Source organism: Hyperolius riggenbachi, chromosome 4 (genome assembly GCF_040937935.1).
Source record: "Hyperolius riggenbachi isolate aHypRig1 chromosome 4, aHypRig1.pri, whole genome shotgun sequence".
Classification (NCBI taxonomy): Eukaryota; Metazoa; Chordata; class Amphibia; order Anura; family Hyperoliidae; genus Hyperolius; species Hyperolius riggenbachi.
This window is the reverse complement of record NC_090649.1, coordinates 61,040,224-61,059,696: the sequence shown is the minus strand read 5'-3', so window position 1 is coordinate 61,059,696 and position 19,473 is coordinate 61,040,224. Positions and strand designations below refer to the sequence as shown.

At 44.4% G+C, this 19,473-nt stretch overlaps 1 long non-coding RNA gene across 1 annotated transcript in view; it reads left to right on the top strand.

Annotated features, from left to right (window-relative positions):
* The window catches only part of LOC137570368 (uncharacterized), an 85,064-nt gene extending 69,583 nt beyond the window's left edge, over positions 1-15,481 (top strand). The window contains exons 2-3 of the long non-coding RNA XR_011031009.1: positions 10,772-11,041; positions 14,413-15,481. This is a non-coding gene — a long non-coding RNA (uncharacterized lncRNA). The remainder of the gene's footprint in view (positions 1-10,771; positions 11,042-14,412) is intronic.
* Positions 15,482-19,473: the final 3,992 nt, after the last annotated feature.

Below are 19,473 nucleotides of genomic sequence, written 5' to 3'. Positions count from 1 at the left end.
GAATGCAGCGACCATCCCTAATGAGAGTCTGCCTATAGGTGTGCGTTCATGCACTGGGGCGCCAAAAGGGCTAGGAGGGGGCTAGGAGATGACATTGGGGAGATTGTTTGAGTTGAGAAGGGTGGCTGCTTGGGGGAAGAATGTATTTCTGTGCCTGGTGGTTTTGGTAGGGATAGATCCGTACCAACAGCCTGAGCAGAGGAGGTTGAAGAAGTAATTTCCAAGGTGTGAGGGGTCCTGTGTGACCCCGTTGGCACTGGCCTACATTTTAGATGTATGATGGAGGTCCAGGGGAGGGGGGCAGGGGTGACCTGATGATCTTCTCAGTGGTAGTGATTACTCGCTGGAGTTTGTGCCTGTCTCTTGCATTAGCGCCCAAATACCAGACAATGATGGTGGAGCAGAGGACAGATTCAGTGGTCACCGTGTAGAAACTGGTAAATAACTCCCTTGGCATTCCAAGCTTCCTCAGTTGCCTAAGCAAGAACAGCCTCTGCTGGGCTTTCTTTTGGGTTGTGGTGGTATTTACATCCCATCTTAATTCTCAGTGATGATGGTGCCTATGAACCTAGCGCTTTTTGCCATGCTGACCTCGGTCCCATTGGGCTGGGCGATGATGCGTTCCTTCTAAAGTCCACAATCAGTTCCACAGTTTTTGATGTGTTTCCGCTCAATCTCACTGAGATATTCAAGCTCCCTGTTTTCGCCGTTGAGTCCCAGGATGATAGTGTCATCTGCAAACTTGATGGCCTTGACAGTGTCAACAGATGAGGTACAGTTGATTGTGTACAGGGAAAAGAGATTCGGTGATGGTACACACCCTTGCAGGGCACCAGTTTTGGTTATTCTTGTGCTGGAGAAGCAGACTCCAATTCTAAATAGCTGTGATCTGTTGGTAAGGAAGTCCTTAATCCAGGCGCAAAGGGTGAGGTCAACACCGAGTCGTACCAGGTTGTCATGCAGAATTGTAACGATTGGTGTCAGCACGCAGAGAGAACCTGATTATTGGTGATCGGCAGTATCACCAAGAATGCAGATATATACCCGATTATTGATGATCTGCAGTATCACCGATAATCAGATATATTGCTAACCTCTGGACACCTATAGGTATATGAGTGTTTGGTGTAACAGTAATACTTTGAGTAATGCACCTGCTGAGCAGGTGATAAGAAGCAGCCTGGAATACTGCTTATGTTGACACAGGAACCTTCCAACAGCCTGAGATTCTCCAAGGGGTGGAGTCAGGCTGAAGGTAGGAGGAACCTGCACAGGAGTGACACCTGAAGAGTGGATGTCACTAGCAGGTCAGGAGACTATCTCTTAAGGGAGAGAGATAGTTCCCAAGGTAGTAACAGATATCAAACAATGCCTAGTCTTGGTGTGAGGTCCGTGGTCTCTACACCCTGGAACTAGTCTGATGAAAAACACAATGATAACACAGAGTTCCTAGTCTGGTGTGAGGTCCGTAGTCTCGACACCCTGGAACTAGTCTGGAGTATAACATAAATGATAATACAATTCCCTAGTCTTGGGTGTGAGTTCCGTGATCATCAACACCCTGGAACTAGTCTGGAGTATAACATAAATGATAATGCAATTCCCTAGTCTTGAGTGTGAGTTCCGTGATCATCAACACCCTGGAACTAGTCTGGAATATAACACAAAGACAATACAGTTCCCTAGTCTTGGGTGTAAGGGCCTTGATCTCAACACCCTGGAACTGGTCTAACAAATAAACAGTACATGGTAATCTAGCTCAGTGTGAATTCCCAAGTCCTCCTGGTTCAAACACACTGTAAGGATCTGACTATGGTCTGAATGCTTCCACAAAGTGTTTGCAATGGCAGACAACCAGCAACTGACAAGCAAGCAGAATATATAGTAGCTGAACACTGCTGCCCCACCCTAACCACTCAGCCAATCAGGAATCAGCTGATCGTCCTGATTAGCTGACACTTCCCCTGCTGGTATAAAGGTCCTGACTTCTGGCCCGCGCGCGCGTAGCTCTTCATCCATCTATGTGGACTAACAGACCCAGCCACTCCAAAGGCATGCTGCTGCGCACAAACTGCCACCTTGGACGCGGAAACAGCCGCTTTGCTATTAGAACATGCGGCGGCTTTTCCGCCTTGCTTTCAACAGACGCGGCGGCTTTTCCGCGTTTTCTCACAAGAATGTTCAGGCAAATGGTATTGAATGCGGAGTTGAAGTCCAGTAGGGGAGAATCTTGGCATAGGTTTTGGGTTTATCCAAGTGTTCTGTGATTTGTGCAAGGCTAGTGTTAATGGTGTCTTCGATGGACTGGTTGGCCCTGTACGCAAATTGAAGAGGATCCAGTATGGTGGCAATGTGGCACTTCAGAATGGAGAGAACCAGTCTTTCAAAGGTCTTCATGATAACTGGAGTTAAGGTAACAGGTCTAAAGTTGTTTAGATCCGTGACTCCTGGCTTCTTGGGGACTGCTTCTTGGGAACTGGGATGATGTTGGACTTTTTAAAGCAGGAGGAAACTTTGCCCAGCTCCAGGGATCTGTTGAAGATGGAGATGAGGACTAGCTGGCTTGTACAGGTTTTCAGGCAGGTTGGGGATATGCCATCCAGGCCTGTGGCTTTCCTGGTGTTGAGCTTCCGGAGGATCCATAGTTTATCGGTCACTTAGATTGCTTCCAGTGATGGGGAGCATGGCCGGTGTGTGGAGATGAGAAGGGATTTGGCTGCTTGGGTGAGGATGTGGCCACTTAATCCATGAGGTGGTTGGTTCTTGGTTTAAGGTGTTCCTGGCCTCCCTGAACTCCTCTGGCGTGCCAGATTGTGTGCTTCTTCTTTTATCCTCCGGAGCTTGCGTAGCCTGCCATTGAACCAGGGCTTGTTGTTTGGGAAGACTTTAACAGTCATTTTTGGGATGCATGACTCCTCGCAGAAGCTAATGTAGGAGGTGACATTCTCTGACCATTGCTCCAGGCAGGGAACCTCCAGGGATGACCAATCAGTGCTGTCAAAACTGGCCCGAAGTTTCCCCTTAGATTTCTCTGTTCACTTTTTGGCAGTCCTGACTATTAGCATGGAGGTTTTGAAGTGCCTTCTGTAGGTGGGGATCAGGTGGACTAGGCAGTGGTCAGAGTTACCTAGAGCAGCCTACGAGTAGCCTTGTATGCATCTCTGAGGACCGTGTAGTAGTGATCCTGGGTGTTTTGGTTCCTGGTGGGGCAGGTGATGTGTTGTTTGTATCGAGACAGCTGTTGACGAAAGTTTGCCCTAGTGTAATCTCCTAGGATGATGAAGAGGGAGTCCGGGAGGGATATCTCTCACAGCGAGATGGTATCACTATTCTTGGTGTCAGCATCCGAGGGTTTGTAAATGCCAGCAAGGACATAGAAAGTGAATTCCCTGGGAGAGTACTGAGGCCTACAATTAATGAGTAAAAGCTCAATATTTGGGGAACAGCCTTTGTGCAGGGTGATCGTGTTGGAGCACCAAGTGGCGTTAATATAAAAACAGACACCTCTGCCCTTCCTTTTCCCTGAAAGTGTCTGGTTGAAGTCTGCGCAGAAGAGGTTGAAGCCTGATTGATGGAGGAAGTTGTCTGGTATGTTGTCATTTAGCCAGGTCTCGGTGAAGTAGAGACCGGGGAGTTACTGCCCAGCGAGAGTTTGCTGCCGAGTAGTAGGAGCAGCTCATCCAGCTTGTTTGGGAGGGAACAAACATTTGCTAGCAGAATGGCTGGGATATGAGACCACAAGCCTTTTCTCTTAAGCCTTACTTGTGCACCGGCCCTCCTTCCCCTAGGCCGGTGTTTAGTTCTGCAGGCCTATTGATTGAGGCAAGCCCAGACTGCATCCCACAGGGGCAGAACATGGGCTTCTGACTCCCATGTCAGAAGCTCAGCTTTGGTGTAGGTGATGGTGCTCTGGGATGAAAGGGATTGGGTACGGTGCATCGGATAGTGCGGGGCAGAGGCACTCTGCACGGTGCCAACAGTGCGAGCAGTGCAATGTAGTTAGTTGCCTCATGGGGTGTTCTCAGACAATTTAATAGGAAACAGGGACAGAGGAAAAAGAGTAACGGTGTGCTTTTTAAGTGACACTGAAGCGAAAAAAAAACATATGATAAAATGAATTGTATGTGTAGTACAGATAATGATTAAAATATTAGTAGCAAATAAAATACTGTAGTCACACATTCTTATTTACAGTTATGTAGCTGTTTTTCTATAACATTCCATCATTCTATCATATTTGCAATTTACAATTCACACTCTGGGCTTGATTCACAAAGCGGTGCTAACCTACTTAGCACGTCTAAAGTCTTTAGACGTGCTAACCAGGGTGCTAAGTAGGTTAGCACCGGATTTCTCAATCAGATCGTGCGCTAACTTTGCGCGCGTAAAGTTTTACGCGCGCAAAGTTTTACGCGCGCTAAGTCCCATAGGCTTTAATAGGCACTTCGCGCGGTGCACCCTGTGCTCTGTGCAGTACGCGCGTAAAGTTTTACGCGCATAAAGTTTTGCGCGCGTAAAGTTTTATGCGCGAAAAGCTTGTTTAGACGTACTAAGGGGGTTTTCACAGGCGTGCTAACAGTTAGCACCGCTTTGTGAATCAAGCCCTCTGTATTTTAAACTATAACAAAGAGCAGAGGTAATGACCCTTTGAACTTCCCTGGAGGAATATATTATCTAAATGAGCCTGTGACTGTTTTTTTGATGTATAAGTGCTCCAGTAAACAGCTGCTGCAGCAGACCCCAGCTTGGTCAGAGAGCTCAGAGAAGTTCGTTTGCATACATAACAACTGACATTTCATAACTCTCCCTGTACTGGAAATGATAGGAGAATAAATTTAATTTGCTTCATGTTTGCTTTAAATACAACCATCTTCCCTGTTAGAGTGACAGGTGGCAGCAAAGGATATAAAATATTTTTATTGGTCACATTTTCCATTGGTTTTGAGATTTGCATGGCAGAGAAATATGATGGCTGGATTTACATGAGAGATGTGAGCCGGAGCTGTATATTCCCTCCAGTATATCCTGATCATCACACACAGCCTGATAACCACTCTGCAGCCACGTCTCACACACATCATCCTTCTCGGAAGGAAAATCCCATCTCACACAATGGAAGTCTTTCTCCAGGAGATTTTTATACCCATGATGCTTACTGAGTGCTTTGTGGGGGTCGCAGTTAATGTGTTTATTGTGGCCATTCAGTCACTGAAATGGAAGGCTGTGAAATTTCTGGACAGCTGTGATCAGATCCTCCTCTGTCTGGGGATCTCCAGAAGCCTTGCTCTGACTAACATTTTTTGGGGTTATCTTAGCCGAACCTATCTATTGGGCGTATTCAAGAGCCAGATTGTGTTTACGGCATCTTCAGCAGCAGCATTGTTATTTTACTTCACTAATTTCTGGTTTCTTGCTGTCCTTTGTGTGTTTTACTGTGTGAAGATTGCCACTTACAACAATCCTATCTTTATCTTCCTGAAGACCAGGATCTCCAGACTGGTCCCCTGGTTTAGTGGGGCTTCTCTCCTGATCTCAGCAGCCCTCAGCATTCCATGTAGCTGGTTTATAGTTCTCTCTATTTGGCAGAATTCAGCCAGTACCTTTCAAGGAAACATCACACTGAGTGATGCTGTACAGGTGCCAATTTTGAAGTCACAGTCCATTGTTTTTATTTTGGGCTGCTGTGTTCCATTCTTCATATGTTGTGGCTCTGTCTGCCTGTTAATTCACTCTCTCTGGAGACACACCAAGCTGATGAGATGCAGCAGAACTGGCTCCGGGAATCGAAACGTAGAGACTCATGTTGCTGCTGTAAAAAATATGAGTGCTTTCCTGTTCTTTCAAGCCATAGATTTTGGCTGCTGTTGTGTCTCTTTTTTTACCTTTATGAATTTAAACGACTTTTGGAAGCTGGTGTTTGTTATAATAGTGTGCACTGCTATTAGTCTGAATTCAGCGCACATGATCTGCAGCAATGCTAACTTACATAAGGCATTCAGAGGGATCTGGCTTGGTCTTTTAAGGTCTTGGTCAGTTTAGATCTGTATAAATCATACATTTCAAACTCCAGCCCATGGGCCAAATCTGGCCCAGAGGGCTATTCAATTTGGCCCACAAGTTGTTTTCTTGCATTATGTCTGGCCCACTGTAGACCACCAGGGAAGCTATACTGGAGATGAAGCTCTAGATCAGTAGGGATGCCATATGGGGAGGGAGGGGGAAAGCATTAGACACCTGGGAACTGTATAAGGGAGAGAGGAGCACTAGACCCCAGGGAACTCTATAGGTGAGGGTGGGGGGGTCATTAGAAACCAAGAAACTGTATAGCACTGGTAAGGGGCATTAGAGACCTGGGAACTGTTTAGGATGGGAGTGGGGTCACTAGTCAACAGTGAACTTTATATGGGAGGGCCCACAATTTGGTTCCAGTGTTCAATTTTGGCCTACTTTGTATTTGAATTTGACACCTCTGGTATAAATACATTGCCGACTCTTGAGATTCAGAACATCCGAAGTGTCTTTAAAATACCCAAAATGAATCCTTGTTTGTTTTTTCTTTGTTGTTTTTTAAGTAAAAACTTTTCAGCTTATGCTCTAGTGCTAGATCCAGGCAGTGAGTTGACTTGTGGATATGAAAGGAGAATGAAAAGCAGCTCTGGACTCCTTCAATATTATACCATTAATGTCACAAGATACATCATTTCTAAATAGTGATCATAATGATTAAACTTTATACAACCTTTATAACTATAAGGCTCTTGCCCCTTTTTAAAGGGAACCCAAGATGAGAGCGATATGGAGGCTGCCATATTTCTTTCTTTCTCACTCAATTCTGACTGGATTAACCACAGGCTTGTTTCAGGGTTTTGACACTGCTGATGCCAGAAGATCAGCAAGACTGCCAGGTAATTGGGATTGTTTAAAAGGAAATAAATATGGCAGCCGCCCTCCATATCACTCTCACCTTGGGTTTCCTGATGAGCGAGGTGAGCAATTCAATTTATCTTTACTTACTTTGGGCCTCTTAAAGGGATACTGTAGGGGGTCGGGGAAAATGAGCTGAACTTACCTGGGGCTTCTAATGGTCCCCCGCAGACATCCTGTGTTGGCGCAGCCACTCACCGATGCTCCGGCCCCGCCTCCAGTTCACTTCAGGAATTTCTGACTTTAAAGTCAGAAAACCACTGCGCCTGCATGCCCGTGTCCTCGCTCCCGCTGATGTCACCAGGAGTGTACTGCGCAGACACAGACCATACTGGGCCCGCGCAGTACGCTCCTGGTGACATTAGTGGGATTGATGACACGGCTGCGCAGGCACAGTGGTTTTCAGACTTTAAAGTCTGAAATTCCAGAAGTGAACCGGAGGCGGGGCCGGAGCATCGGTGAATGGCTGCGTGGGCGCAGGATGTCTGCGAGGGACCGTTAGAAGTTCAACTCATTTTCCCCTGACCCCCCTACAGTATCCCTTTAAGCTCCTAGAAGTAATTTGGGTCCCTCTCCGCAGCTCCGGTCTTCTCTGATGTCCCATTAGCAGCCTCTAAAGAACGCTGACCCCTGATGGGTCAGGGTCTTCTGCACATGTGTGCACGTGCGAGCGCTCGTGCACGAACAGGCCCATGTCATCGGGAGCTTACTATGCCTGTGCAGTGCACAGACAAAGTATGCTCCCGTTGGCATAGGCAGTGGAACCAGTTGACGCCGACCCATCGGGGGTCGTTAATCTTTAGAGGCTGCCATAGGGACACAGGAGAAGACGGAGCTGCAGTGGGGGATCCAAATGGCTTCTAGAGACTGGAAGAAGCCCCAAATAACAATAAGTAAAGATAGATTTCATTGCTCACCTCGCTTATCCTTAAATAGAATCTGTATTGTTAAAATCGCACAAAAGTAAACATAGCAGTGCGTTAGGGGACATCTCCTATTACCCTCTGTCACAATTTCGCCACTCCTCGCCACATTAAAAGTGGTTAAAAACAGTTTTAAAAAGTTTTTTTATAAACAAACAAAATGGCCACCAAAACAGGAAGTAGGTTGATGTACAGTATGTCCACACATAGAAAATACATTCATACACAAGCAGGCTGTATACACCCTTCCTTTTGAATCTCAAGAGATCATTGTGTGTTTCTTTCCCCCTGCAGTTCTCATGCACTGAAGTTTCAGGCTGCTCGTTTTTCTCTTGCAAACAGCTTTGCCCTTGTCTGTAATTCTTCAGTATGTGAAAGCCCAGCCAGCTCAGAGGACGATTTATCCAGCTTGTAAAAGATAAGAGAGAAGAGAGAAGCTGCATTAATCTAAATAATACACAGGCAGTGTGCTTAGAGGGGCCTGGAAGGGGAAGTTCATAGCAGAACCACAACACTGAAGAACTTGGCAGCCTTCCAGACACAGGCTGACAAGTCTGACAAGGGAAAGATACATTGATTTATTACAGAGACTGTGACAGTAGAAAGTGCTGCAGTAAGCCAGAACACATTAGAATAGCTTTTGGAACTTGTAGGATGATAAAAAACAGGATGCAATTTTTGTTACGGAGTCTCTTTAAGCATCAGAGACTTTTTTTTATATTTTGAACACTGTGATTGGTTCACAGTGATCACAGAGTTAGGATACAATTAAATTGCTTCCTGACTGGCACACGGAGCTCAGCTGTCATTATGCGCTGGTTGGAGATTGAAATCTATGCCCTTAAAGATATAATATGCTCCAAACAGAGAGTAGAGTTCAATCATCTGTGTCCGGAAGAGGTTAATATTACAATGATTAAGCATCAAAATATTACACAGTACTGCAATGAAATGAGGTGTGCAAACAAAGGATGGTCAGAATGGCCAAATTCTGAATTAAACCTGGTAATTCCTAACAATTTATTCTTACACATTTCCACAAAGACTTAAAGCAGGGGTCCTCAAACATTTTGGGTCGGGGGCCGGGTCAACATACTTCAGACTGCTGGCGGGGCCGGAGTATACATAAAATGATGTAGACGTCTTTGCGGGCCAGACAGTGAAACATACCCATGTGACAATTGGCAGTCCAATAGGACAGCAGTGTCACCTGATGTGGAATGTGATTGGAAACCAGCAAATTACTGCTTTCTGGCTTCCATGTGGATGGGTGGTGCCAGCACTGCTATTCTATATGCGGACCACCAATACTTAAAAATGTAGCAGACTGCATCTATAAGTAATACATTTTGTGTGTGGAGGGTCGGTAAAAAAGCCTCAGGTGGCCGCATTTGGCCCGCGGGCCTTAGTTTGAGGACCACTGAGTTACAGGATACCTGAGACATGTGACATGATTAGATAAACAAGTGTATGTACAGTGCCTAGCACACAAATAACTATGCTGTGTTCCTTTTTCTCTTTCTCTGTCTGAAAGAGTTAAACAACAGGTATGTAAGTGGCAGTTCCTGAGTAGTCTGAGTCAGGACTGAGTCAGACTACGGTGTGACCCTCACTGATAAGAAATTCCATTTATTATACACTTTCCTAGCAGAAAATGGCTTCTGAGAGCAGGAAAGAGATAAAAAGGTCAACAGTTCATAGAATTTAGCTCTGGCATACTTCAATGGATGTGTCATTGAGCAAAAACAATAAAACAGTAAAAACTTAAAAAGTAGATTTAAATATAAAATAAAAATGTGGAATATCTTAAAAGTCATTTTTAGGAGAAGGAAGTGTAGGGGTAATCGGGGCTGGGTATTAGATGGGAGATACATTTCCCTGGTATTTGGACTGTGGTCCCTTTAAAACCTTGTGTGGTCCTAGGAAAGGAGTCCGGATATTGGTGGCAGCAAGCAGTTGCTGCTTGTTTTTTTCTTTTCAGGGCCGGACTCCTGGGATGGGAGGGAAGGAAGGGCGGGCCTTCCCATCCCACCTAGGTACACACCTGTTTGTCAGTGGGGCTGAGAGCTTCACTAATGTGGTGTTAATTAGATGCTAATTTATGCATAAGAAGCAGCCTCACAGGCAGTCTAGAGAGAGGTGTTGGAGCAGTAGCATGTCTGCTACGGAATCTCCTGACAAGGAATAATGGAGATCACTTGATGGAAGCCAAACCATACGCTGGTCTGTTGTTAGTATGGCATTGGCCTGATGGAAAAATTAACTTTGTTTAAACATGCTGGACTTTATACTACAAAGCTGAAGTAAGCTGACTGTTTATTTTCCACTTTTTACTGCTGAACTGAAGCTGTTTATCTTCTGCTGCACAATAAACGGACTTATACATCTGTGTACTGCGTGCTGGCTGCGACCCCTCTAAACTTCACAGAAGATAGATACAATTGTTTATTCATTAGTTTATTTTCACAATGGGTGTCCTTTAAAAGTGAAATAAAAATGTTTCAATGGAAAAGTATTTTGTAATCTTTATTATCCATAAATACTTGTCTCCTAGGAAATGTCCTATGTCATTGTCCTTGGATACCCGATGAACAACGAAGAGTTTTTTTTTTTGGGTTGGTGGGAAAGAGAAATTGTGTGGTCATCAGACATGGCGACTTTTCATGAGAACATATTGGGTTATTACAGATATGTGGATGATATACTGATATTATGGAATGGAGGCATTGAGATGGCAAAAGCATTTGTTTCCACACTAAACAACAATAATCATAATATTTTCCTTACTGCTAACTATTCTCCCTCTGAAGTTAACTTTTTAGATCTCAAAATAGCATTAGATAGGCAGGGCAATATACATACTTCACTGTATCGTAAGGAAACTGCTGTCAACAGTTTGTTACATTTCGACTCTTTTCACACAGATGCTCTTAAACGTAATATCCCTGTTGGTCAATTTCTTCGACTGAGACGGAACTGCTCAAATCTGTCGGACTTTGAGAAGGAAGCTGAACAGCTTACACAACGCTTTCAAAACAGAGGTTACTCCAAGAACTCGATCAAGAAGGCTCTGTCTAGAGCAAGATTGAGTAACAGAGTGGATCTGCTACAGCCCAAGGTAAAGAAAAAAGAAGAATTGGTCAGGTTCTGCACGATGTACAATAACCAATGGAGTCAGATACGCTCTATACTAAGTAAGCATTGGCTAATAATTCGTAGCGAACCAATAATGTGTGATTATGTCACGGAACATGCCTCATTAACCGCAAAGAGAGCCCCCACTCAGGGCCGTTTCTAGCCCCGTTCAGCCGGTTCTGCTGAACGGGGCGCCGATGAGAGACAGATTGGGGGGCGCCAGGCAGAAGGAGAAGGATGTGACGTCACCAGGTGAGGTGGGTGCAGGTATGGCTTGTGCTATGGGCGCCATACCTGCCACCAGCCGCTGCCGCCATTGCCTGCGCCCCCCTCTCGCAATAATCCTATCAGTCAGTGCCGCCCCCGCCGCCTGAACATCCTCGTTATTGCAGGCATCAGCGCATAAGCAGTGTCAGAAGGACGCACGCTACTCGCGCACAGTGTACTCCACATGCGGAAGTGACTAATGACGTCACTTCCGCATGTGGAGTACTCTGGGCGCGAGTAGCGTGCGTACCTTCTGTCACTGCTTACGCGCTGATGCCTGCAATAACGTGGATGTTCAAGCGGCGGGGGCGGCACTGACTGATCGGATTCATCAGCGGAGGACTGGTCGCCGCAGATCTGAGGTCTGTAACCCCCAGTCAGCACCCAGCCCCCCAAGCAAGCCTGCACCCAGCCCCCCTAGAAAGCCGGCACCCAGTCAGCACCCAGCCCCCCCAGCAAGCCTGCACCCAGCCCCCCCCCCCAGCAAGCCTGCACCCAGTCAGCACCCACCCCCCAGCAAGCCTGCACCCAGTCAGCACCCAGCAAGCCTGCACCCAGTCAGCACCCAGCCCCCCCCAGCAAGCCTGCACCCAGCCCCCCCCCAGCAAGCCTGCACCCAGTCAGCACCCACCCCCCAGCAAGCCTGCACCCAGTCAGCACCCAGCAAGCCTGCACCCAGTCAGCACCCAGCCCCCCCAGCAAGCCTGCACCCAGCCCCCCAGCAAGCCTGCACCCAGTCAGCACCCAGCCCCCCCAGCAAGCCTGCACCCAGTCAGCACCCAGCCCCCCCAGCAAGCCTGCACCCAGTCAACACCCAGCCCCCCCCCAGCAAGCCTGCACCCAGTCAACACCCACCCCCCAGCAAGCCTGCACCCAGTCAGCACCCAGCAAGCCTGCACCCAGTCAGCACCCAGCCCCCCCAGCAAGCCTGCACCCAGCCCCCCAGCAAGCCTGCACCCAGTCAGCACCCAGCCCCCCCAGCAAGCCTGCACCCAGTCAGCACCCAGCCCCCCCAGCAAGCCTGCACCCAGTCAACACCCAGCCCCCCCCCAGCAAGCCTGCACCCAGCCCCCCAGCAAGCCTGCACCCAGTCAGCACCCAGCCCCCCCAGCAAGCCTGCACCCAGCCCCCCCAGCAAGCCTGCACCCAGTCAGCCCCCAGCCCCCAGCAAGCCTGCACCCAGTCAGCACTCAGCCCCCCAGCAAGCCTGCACCCAGTCAGCACCCAGCCCCCCAGCAAGCCTGCACCCAGTCAGCACCCAGCCCCCCAGCAAGCCTGCACCCAGTCAGCCCCACAGCAAGCCTGCACCCGGTCAGCACCCACCCCCCCACCCCCCCCAGCAAGCCTGCACCCAGCCTCCCCAGCAAGCCAGCACCCTGCGCTAGGCAGCAGTCTGCCCCCAGGCAGCACCCTACCCCAGCATGCACTATGCCTCAGGCAGCCAGCATCCTACTCTAGGCAGCTCCCTGCCACAGCCAGCTCCCTGCCGACAGCCCTCAGCAAGCACCCTGCGCCAAGCCAGCAATTAGGGGACAGCTATGGCTACCTAATATCATGGGGATACATCTTGCAAGCTAATACTAATACTGTATATGTGCACGTGGCTACTTAATTATTTTATCGGGGGAACATGGCTAGTTAATTTGTTTATGCAGGGCAAACTTGGCTACTTAATCATTTTATCTTGACGCACCTGCCTATGTAATTTGTTTGTTTGAGACACCTGGCTGTTTCATTATTTTATTTGGTGGTGTGTAACTACTTCACTATTTTATCTCGATGATTGTGACAACTTTATTTTTATTGTGCGGCACATGTCTACTTATTTTATCTGGAGGCATGGAAGTATTTGATCATTTTATCTGGAGGCATGGAAGTATTTGATTATTTTATCTGGAGGCAGGGAACTTATTAATTATTTTATCTGGAAGTGGGATTGCAACATGTACTGGGAGGGGGGTTGTGGGGTCAGGCCAGTGGGGGGGGGGGGGGGCATATTTTTTGACTCTCGAACTGGGTGAAATTTAGCCTAGAAACTGCCCTGCCCCCACTATTAAGAATATAGTGTGTAAAAGTCACTATTGTAAACAAGGAATATCCACAACGAAAGTAAGAGGCAGTTATCCCTGTAACAGCTGCAATATATGCTCAGCAATGACACCTATGAAGTTAGTATGGAATGCATCCCACACGAGATTTTTTAAATTAAAACAATACATTAATTGTCTAACCCCAGGTGTGGTCTATCTTCTGGAGTGCCCTTGTGGACTTAAATACATTGGCCAAACAAAAAACATGCTAAAACTACGAATACAGAAGCATTTTTCCACCATCAGATTATCAGCAAAAGATTACTCCGAAGGCAAAAAGATTACTCCTGTGGCCCAACATGCTTTGGTGTACCATAACAGCAGTCCAGTGGGTTGGAAGGTCACAGGGTTACAGAAGATCACACCTCCACTGCGAGGAGGAGACATCACTCAGTCTCTGCTTAGAGCGGAGACAAGGTGGATATTCGAAATGGGTACGCAAATCCCTGGTGGTCTGAATGAAGATTTTTCGTTCAGCAGTTTTCTGCATTGATCTGGGAGTTATGGCATTTATTTCCTCCCTCCCTCCACACACGTGCCATGCGGAGCTGTTTTTGCTGCTGATTTGATGCATCCTGCACCTTATTGACACAAAAGAGTCACTGGTTTTTGTGCTACTCTTGCTTGATGCATATCTATGCTCCCTCACCTGTATGATCTACAATTATACAATCTCTACCCTTTTACTACAGCTGTGGTGTTGACTTTCGAGTTATTTAGTTACTTTTGTTCATTCTGTCTGAGGTGTATACCATACATATGCCGACCTCTTAAGTCATTTCTCTTCTGCCCACATGTTGTATCATGTTTTCTATTATGGATGGTTAAGCAGTCATGGAGTATATATCAGGTTAGTGCCCTCTCTCTCTTTTTCCTTCTCCTATCTATCTATATACATCCTACTTCATGTTCCATATTTTCCTCCACTACAAACTTCTTTGGGTTCCCTGTGGTTCTGGTTCATTATGATCATTGTTGAATTTTGCCAGTGCAATTGTTGATATATTACTAATAAATATATTTTTTGTTTCTTCTCTCTTTTTCTCTCTTTGATTTTTATTGTCCTTTTCGAGAACTGCTTCATTCACCTCCATAAAGGATGTCAAGACGATATAAACAAGACGCTTGAAGAAACAAGATCCTGTTACTAAGAAACATATACATCTTTATTGCAGAATTTGTCCTTCTTAGATATATATGGTTGTTGGCCACATGATGTCAGTGTTTCCCCTTCCCTTATTTTCCCTTCTCACATTGGCAGGTCAAATGCTATTACCCAATATAATTGTTTTGTTTCCTATATGATTATTGTTGTATATACATATAGATATTATATATTTTTTTAAAATTTCTTTTCATCTTTATTTCTCTGATCCTTCCTGCCCTTTGTCAACATTTCTCCCTTGCCTACATTTTCTGCGCATGCTCCCTTTTTACCACATTATTTGGCTCCAACGACAGCGCCGCTATGTTTGGGTTGCCATGGCAACCCGACGTAGCTGGCGTAATGACGCTGCCGCGTCCTGTCCGTGCATTGCGCATACGTCACTTCCCCTCCATTGATTCAAAAGGCGGCGTACTTTGCTCAGCATTCAGCCTCCTCAGAAGCGGGCGTTTTCCCGCGAGGTGCACTAAGGCTTCCCGGCGAGCCTGGGGTCCCCCTTCTTCCTGCCTCTATTGTCTTCATTGTGAGTATCCCCGTTTACTTGCTTCTTCACCCTCCGTGGTGCATCCTAGGCACATTGTTTGTGTGCGCTTTTCTTGATTCACTTGTTCAGCCATTGTGCTGTCGGATTTATTTTTGGGTATACAGCACAACATTATTGTTTTGTTTTTGCACTTAGTCACTTTAATATTGCCTCATTCTATCGTTGTTAGCACCTTATTGCTCCTGGAGTGTTTATATATATTTTATATTTATATCTTATTATCCTAGCATTTATCTATGGACCTTAGGGTTTACTCTATTTATTTTTCTTGCTTGATACATTGTTGATCTCAGTAGAGGCAGTGGGTGTTTTTCACCCAATAGAAACATATATACTTCTTGTTTACATTTTGCACCATTGTTATATGCATGAATTATTATTAGTGCAGGTGTATTATCCATTTATTGTATTTGGGACCCCAGACTCACTTTGTGGTTGTTGTTTTTATGTGTTTTTATTCATTGGATTGTTAATAAAGATGAATTTATTACATACTGGTTTATATATTAGTCCTGAGTGGTGCTTTTATGGCCTTCTTTCCCCTTCTCTAGTTTTCCAGTTTTGATTGGCCTCCAGCACGCCCAGGAATCATTTATTATCTATTATTGATTTAGTGGTGCTATGTTCCATTTCTTGTGTTCAGAACAATGAAGAGTGGCTGCATTTGTCGATCCCTGCATCCCGAAGATACCTGGAAAATTTGGTGAACATTGCATTTATGGTGTCTTTGCAATTAACCATGGAAACCGGTGGTATTTACTCTAATGTAAATGGTGGAACTCTGCCACAGAATATAATTTCACTGACTTTATCCTTCGTGTCAGTATGATTATTTCTGGATTTTAGGGTCTACAAGCGGGGCAATTTTTTAGCACACTTTCAGACCCTAAAATCTGGAAATAATCATACTGCACAGAGATCTGCAGCAGTCCAGCATTAATTAACCTTCGTAAGATCCAGCGCTGCAATTCTTCCTCCGTCCTCCAGGTGGCGATGTATCCCTGGAGTGAGATTGCTGTCTGTCGTTATGAGGACAAATGGCAATCTCACCAGAGGGATGCAGAGCCTCCGAGGACAGGAAGGAGAATGACTACTAACATCTGGATCCTGGGGGAGGAGTCTCTGCATAGAGCTCCTGGTGGCTGCCACGGGTCAGGCTCGGGGTAACTGCTTTGAGATGCGTTTTTCTGCCCCAAGCCTGACTCTGGATTACCACTAGGAAGGTTAAAACATTTTTTCCTTGACGTATTCAAAATCAATTCAAAAACTACAAGGTCTTTTTTTTTCAGTTGTTCACACTCTTCTCCCAAAGATACCTAGTAAATGTGGCGGAAGTTCCAACCAAAGCAGCGCTCGGATCTAAAAGTCCTCCAATCGATGTGAATTGTTAAATTCTACGGAATTCCACTCTGAATTCTGAATTTTGTATTCCATTTCGGAGTGACCTATTCCAATGAGGAAATCGAAAAATTCCACAAAATTTGATTATAAGTCACTAGTGCAAACAACAAACTTGTGTACATCACAAGCACATACTAACACACAGAAAGGAAAGCAGACCTGTTCAATTTGACTTTCAATTCTACTTAAAATGCACTATAAATTACTTTTTCAGTTGTCCCTGTCATTTAGGTAGTTAAAATCTGACAGATCTGGCAGGTTTGGGACTAATCCTTGTGGGGGATTTTCAGTTAGTTTTTTTATTTACAAAAGCACTTACTAAACTGCGGTTGCTCAGTCCAACTGCCAAAATATTGTGCAAACAATGACTGAAAATTGTTCAATAGATCCTTTCCAGGGAGAGCTTTTTGTAAAGAATAAAGTTAATATGTAGATTCCACCATGAGGAGATGGGATAGTGTAAAATGTGTCAAGATTCACTGGGCCATATGCAATTCATTTTTTCATCTGAGTTTTCTCCTATGTGATATTTTTAAACTTGTCAATACAATGAATTTTAAGCCCCCAGAAGGCAAGAAAATGCTCAAAATAATATTGTTAGTACTTTTCCCCCAACGTTTTGGTACTTTTTTAGTTGAAAAGTACTGGAAAGTTATTTAAAATCAAAGATGAAAAATTATATCCTTGGAGAAAACTCAGGTGAAAAAGAGAATTGCATATGGGCCACTTTTTCTGCTGAGTTTTCCCCTAGGTGATATTGTTACAACTTGTCATAAAATGTCTTTTAAGTCACCTGCAAGCAAGACATTACTCAAAAAAAAATTGATACTACTTTTTCACCAACTTTTAAGTACTTTTTTCAATTGTAAAATGCTGAAAATTTAGTTTACAGAGAAGATGAAAATGATCTCCTAGGAGATAACTAAGGTGAAAAAAAATGAATCGCATATGCGCCGAATGCCCTTATTCAATTGACCTTTTCTCCTAAGTTTTCTCCTAGGTGATTTCACAAGTTATCAATTAAAGGCCCATATGCAATTAACTTTTTCTCCTGGGTTTTTTCCTAGAAGATATTTTTTCATCTTGTATTTAAGATAATTTTTCAGCATTTTTCAATTGAAACAATACCAAAAATAGGTGAAATGTGCTATGCAAATTGTTTTGAGTAATTTCTTGTTTGCTGGTAGTTTAAAAGTTGTGTAATTATTGCAAAAGACCTAAATGTCTTTTAACCACTTCTCCTCAGCGCTGTGTCCATTCATTTGACAATAACTGTATCACTACTTATCACACTGAAATAATCTATACATTGTTTTTGTTTTGTTTTTTCGCCACAAATTAGGCTTTATTTGGGTGGTACAGTTTGCTAAGAATTATTTTATTTTATATGCTTTTTAAATTGAATAAAAAAAAAATAAAAATTAATTATTTCTCAGTTTTCTGCTATTATAGTTTTTAAAATAAAAAATGCTACTCTTATTAAAACCCACACATGTTATTTGTCCATTTGTCTGTTTATTACATGGTTTAAATTAAGTCCCTAGTACAGTGACTAAAAAAATAAATTAAAAATCATTATTTCTCAGTTTTCTACTATTATAGTTTTAAAATAAAACATGCTACTGTTATTAAAACCCAAACATGTTATTTGTCCATTTGTCTGTTTATTACACCGTTTCAATTAAAGAGGAACTCCAGTGAAAATAATGTAATAAAAAAATTGCTTCATTTTTACAATAATTATGTATAAATGATTTAGTCAGTGTTTGCTCATTGTAAAATCTTTCCTCTTCCAGATTCACATTCTGACATGTATTACATGGTGATATTGTTACTGTGGGCAGGTTATGTAGCTGCTTCTAGCTGTTCTGGCCGTTACAGACAGCTGTAAGCAGCTATTTCCTGTCTGTGAACATTGTTACATTGTGGCAGTTTGCCCAGACTACCGCGGTCCCAGAGATTCTTGTGGGAGGGGTTTCACCACAATATCAGTCACACAGTGCCCCCTGATTGTCTGTTTGTGAAATGCAATAGATTTGTCATGTAAAAGGCAGCTACTGATTGGGATGAAGTTAAATTATTGGTCGGAGTTTCTCTTTAAGTCCCTAGTACATTATATTGCAACAATATTCTATTTACAAATACAGGTATATTTTTCCATTATGTCATGTTGGGTACTCTAACAATAATGAAAGCCCTTATTTCCAAAAATAACATACACCCCACAGCATACGTAGTTTCAAAGCAAAGTCTCTAATGTAACAAATTATGTGCTGTCTTTTAAATGTTGTCACTTCAATTTTTCTTTTTTATAATTGTGTTATCTGAGGGTAGGGAGAGAGCATAATGAATTATTGGTCTTGTTATAGGGACAGGAAATGTATATTTACATTTTTTTTTAATTGTAATATTCTTTTTGGCCACATATTTTCCTGTCAGGCTAGAGCAGGCATGGGCAAACTCGGCCCTCCAGCTGTTACGGAACTACAAGTCCCACAATGCATTTGCCTTTATGAGTCATGACTGTCGCTGTCAGACTCCTGCAATGCATTGTGGGACTTGTAGTTCCTTAACAGCTGGAGGGCCAAGTTTGCCCATGCCTGGGCTAGAGGGCAGTTCAAGCTGTGTTGCAGCCAACAGGAAATGACATTGACTGTCATTTATAATGGAATGATTACTGTTGCTCGTTGCATCAGCAATCATTTCAACTTTAATTGGGTTTAGGAACATATTTTCTTATTCACCAATCACTACTGCGAGGGGCTGCATGCGTGCGCAGGCACATGCACGACATGCCCCTGGGAGCTCAAGTTAAATTTTAAGGAATGAAGATACTCATCCCAGGGGAGGGTAACTGGCTAAACCACCAGCAAGCAAGAATACTGAGAATCATTTTGAAAGTACTTTCTCACCTACTTTTTGGTACTTGTAGAGTGCTTACAGGCCCTCATTCAATTAACGTTTTTCATTTCTGAATGATGTACAAACTGATCAGTCCATTATCTTGTGGGGAACATCTGTTTT